Consider the following 5222-nt stretch of genomic DNA (forward strand, 5'->3'; position numbering starts at 1 on the left):
GAATGATGTCCACATTTTTACAGTTTTAAACAATAAACAAAATATTTAACACAAGAAATGTTCTTCGTAGAGAGACTCCGAAAACCTATTGATCAACAGAGGACAATCTGAATGTTAAGAGGCCTTATATCTAGTTCTATCGATTCACTATATCAAAGACTTATAAATGCACAATTGAATCAGGACCATACATTTATAACTGAGATTGCTACTATTCAACACTTAGTAATTGCTTGTAATTACCCCCAAACAAAGATTGTATTAATATTATCAGTATGGAACAAATCTATATTTGAAATCATTGCGAAAATATCATTGAAACAAAATCGGCAATCAATATACTCTTTTTAGAATGATTACTCTAAACCATAACGTACCACACAACAAATTTAAACTGTATGAACAACAGACAAAAATCCTTATCTCTGATCTTTAAAGTTATTTTATAACAGGCTAAATGCATCGAGGTTGGATATTGATCGGAAAGCGATTAAAGTTATGTTACAAAAACAGTAAGCCATTGCTTGGTGCGAGAAACAAAGAGACACCTTATGAATAATTCTTTTGACTTAATGATTTACAAGATTTGATTTAACATGACAAAGACATCTCACATCTACAACTAAAAAAAAAAACTAGACCAAACGATGATATTTTCATTATATCTATGTAAATTATAAATCTTGCCTTATTTATCTTTATGCAGAAAGTATCGATCATTGTTAAAAAAATAAATAGTAAAAATCATTTCCTGATTTAGAAAAAAAATATTTTAGAGCAACATTTCATGATTTATATCAAATAAGAAAGAAAGTTGCATAATAAATATAAATCTCGAACTGACCTCGATGATGCAATTTATATCAAACTATATGAAAACCCCTTTAGAATAAAATAAAAGTAACTCAGTACTTCTCCGTATTTGGATTCGATTCTCCTCTATTTTGAATAAAAGTAAATGCTATCATAAAAGAAAAATAAAATATTCTTTTTTTATGCTTTAAAATGCACACCATTCAATGCAAAGTTGTTGATATAAATTACTATTTCTATAACAGCTACGTAGACATTAAGTTGATGTAACGGACACCAATACATGAACAACATTTGGTGCAAGAACAATTATATAAGAAAAATTATGAAAATTTAAGAAACCAAAATACCACCAGTAAGGTATTTAACGGGGTTTCGATTTAGGGTTGTTACGGAAGATTCCCCATGGTGAAATTGTTAAAAAACGCATGGTAAATATTCAATGATTTAGGCTCATCGCGGTAACCAAAAAATGAGCATTATTTTTTTTCTGCCAATATAACTTTATACTTGATATAGTTGTGATGAGATGAAATGGATGTAAGAAATTTATGACTAGTCTTCACCATAGGACATATAAAACAAACAAACAATTAGCACTTGCCGAAAAGAACGCATTTATTTATCATAAATCTTCGAAAATCGGCGACAAAAGGAGCATACAGAGTTTGATTCATAAGGTATCATGCATATACTTTTGGACAATTATCCTTTTTGCATTGCACTTTTTTAGTAAACAAGGTGCGCTTATCAGTTGCTTTTGGATTTTGAACTAGGTTACAGAAAAAAAAATGACTACTCTTCGTTAAAGTGTTTGTATACTGTATCGATCTTAAGAGTTTAATTCGAATTCAACAGATTTTTACAGTTCGTTTTATTGAGTTTTCCAACCACTCTTCCAGGTTAGGGTAGGGTTGAGCGCTCACAAACATGTTTAATTCCGCCTCATACTTTATGTGCATGTCCCAAGCCAGAAACCTGTGGTCCAGTGGTTGTCGTTGATTTTAATGTTTATCGTTGTTCATTTTATATTTTTTTCTATAGATCAGGTCGATTGTCGTTTCTTATGAATGTTTCACTTCCTTTATTTTTGGTCCTTTTACATATATGGGTATTGTCCATCATTGAAGACCTTATGGTGATCTGTAGAAGTTTAGTTGTTCGTTGCTTGCCTTTTGGTGGATGGCTGTCTCATTTGCTATCATACCACATCTCTTATTTTTATATTGCTAGACATCCATTTAATATTATCACTGTGTCAACGTGAAGATGTCTGATTTAAGATTTCATTAAGTAAATTACATTAAATAAGACTTGAATAAAATAGATTGAACTATCAAATGGTGTGCCCGGACTTGATAATTTATGAGTAACTCGGCGGGTTTTCTAGAAAAGCAAAGACCGAGGCATCAGATCCATACTCCCAGTTTTTAGAGGAGTCCAAGCTGCTCATTTCCTTTGTTTCTTTGTACGTGCTACGTTTGTTATTTCATATATTTTATTGTGTGCGTCTTTTTCCTTGTCTGGTCTTTACCCTTGCATTATATTCCTTTAATTACCTTTGATTTCCGCTAGAATATTGGTTCCATACATTACTCTTTGGTACGGATCATTTCTACATTATTCAAAAGATTAACATATACAGCCATATAAAACTCAGGAAAAACCAGAGAACAGAAGCAAATTTGCATTTCGGACGCATTTCTGGAAAAACTCGCAGGGTTGCTTATGTCATGTCTTCAAGAAGGGGAAAAGAACTTACTAAGTAACCTTAGTCCCCTTTTCACATTCGTCACGGTATGGTACTTGTGTAAAAAGACCAAGTTATAATTACTTTCAAATCATTTTCTATCAATCATCTTTCTTCATAGTCATCTATATTTTATACCTAACCTTCATATAAAATGTTATTAAAATAAATTGAGCCGGTTAAGAGAATTGTGCTTTTTCCGCTATGTAAAAATGTAAAACCCGTCATTTTGATTATCTCCCTTAGCAGGGACCCAACACTACTTAATGTCGTACATATCTAAACTTTTCTTTATATTGTCTATAAATCCTTTGAGTGGTTGAAAAGAGGTTGTGTGTGCCGAATGTTAATTTGTAAAACCCTAAAATTTGACATGCAGTCATCCAGCACCTGATTGAAAAACAACGCACAAATTGAGAAATTACAGGCAAAGCGGTGTAAGTGATGTGTATTTGGTGTCGAAAACTCTAAAACAAATTACACCTTTTTTCCGAGAACAGGGTCATCTCAAAATGTTTTTAAAAAGTTTTTTTTTCAAATCTTAAATGTTCATTGGTAAATGAAGATATTGAAGCTACTGTGTTTCATATTCTTCTTTGAAGAGAAAAAACTATAGTTAATGCAGTAGGGAAATAAATACTAAATGACTGTAAGCTTCGATACATGTTATTAAGATGCAGTGCAATATTAAATCAAAATGACATTTTGAAATCAGAAACAATGAGTAATAATATAATTGACAAATTATTTGACCGAGGGTTGTTTTAAAAGTAAATTCCAAAGTATGACCCAGACAGCTCCATAACATTTCTGCGTATTTTTAGGTCCACATTGATTTATAAGATGTCAAAAATTTGAACAATAATAATACGTTTCATAAATTGCATTTTACGTATAATTAAAAAAGTATGCATTTAATTGTATCTTTTTTTTTAAATTCATGATCAATTGTGTAATCTGAAAATTTTAAATTTCATTGCTTACTCCTCGCAGTCACTATACGTGCTTAATTCAAAGCAGACTCAATGTAGATCTAACATTTATGAGAAAAAAAACTATGGTTATGTAACTTCCACATACACAGATTTCTCTGAAGAATCCTTAAATATGGCACAAGTCCTAAAAGTACACGGATCCTCACGATTAGACCACCAGTTTTTTTTTAATTTTAAAAAAAAAATAAAAAAAACAATGAGTAATGTATCATGTTGCCGTATGTGAAGACAGTTAGAAAAAAACATCGAGTATATTATCATACGTCTAAATAATACAACGCTTGTACACATGCACGTACAACATCAATTACCAATACAAAAATGCTCCAATTATGAGAAGAAAAGATTCCAACGGCTAGGAAAAACCAACCAACCACTGAAGCCAATTTGTGGAAAGAAAAACGTTGAAAATCTGCGTCCAAAAGCAAAATGCTCGGAAGACCGCCTTGAGAGAAATACAAAAAAAAAGTTATTTCGGTAGGATTTTTTTTTAAAATGTTTAATTCTACAAGTATGTATATCTATAAAAAAGAAACTTGACACGACGGTTCTCAGGGAGAACGTGATTGTTTTGATACAAGTATTTCCCGTTAGATCATTGAAAGAGGATAAATTTTCATTATGAGCGATTGAAGTGTTGTTACGAGTCATTGGGTTAATGTAAAAGTAAATGAAAAGTTGTTACCTTTCGTGAAACACTCAGAACTAAACCGCAAATATTGTTCGTAAATGCCTCGTTTTTATCCGTAATTAATCGTAAACTCTTATCGTGAATTCAATACATTTATTCTTCGTTTATTGTTTTGCGATCGTTCATACTCGTAACCGATCGTAAAGTACACACAAATTCATCGTAAAAGAGTGTTATTTTTTTCGCAGGCATCCGTGCTAGTTTAGCGAATCTTTTCAATTTTAAAGATTCGAAAGTATTCATAAGAAAAAATCGTGTTTGTGAAAGTGCATTTTTAAAAATGTACGGAGTCGGGCGAATTTAACGGAATGGTACTGATTGTTGTGGCAGTTTCTGGTACTTACAGATTGTTTAAAAGCTTTACGTGTTGTGTAATCTGTGAATTTTGACAAAAATACTTATGCAAGGTGTATTGAGTGTTTTTGATAAAAAACCTCTTCGTGCGGTTGAGTAAGTTCGGTACACACAGTGCGATTTGTTGTATGCGATTTTACTTGTACGACAAATCGTACCGTGTGAAGCGAGTTTTATGCAATCCGTTGTTGACACTAATCATTACAACAATTTACAATTTACAATTGGACAATTTACTTTTATGAACATACATATTCACTAAAATGCATGTGTATGGATCACCTGGAATTATTATCATTGTTTTGAAATTAGACTTGAATGAAAATTTAGCAAATGTTATCAATATATCAAGCTTAAAGAAAACTTGAATGTATCCATACTTTACTTGTAAGCATTGTTTTCTAACACCATCTTCATTTAAGTCGTCCCATTCTAAACAAATTTTGTTTCCCAGTGGTGGTAAATAAATTGTACGCACATAAAAACATCACTTAAGAATCGGAAATTCCTTGTATTTGCAGGAAATAACTCTAGCGTATTGAACATGTTATTCTACGATTTATTTCGCAATAACTGTTGATTCAATAAAACAAACAATGATTTAAACGAAATGGAAATG

Source organism: Perna viridis, chromosome 3 (genome assembly GCF_037379345.1).
Source record: "Perna viridis isolate PV_CMFRI_1.1 ecotype Kerala chromosome 3, ASM3737934v1, whole genome shotgun sequence".
In the NCBI taxonomy this organism is placed as follows: domain Eukaryota; kingdom Metazoa; phylum Mollusca; class Bivalvia; order Mytilida; family Mytilidae; genus Perna; species Perna viridis.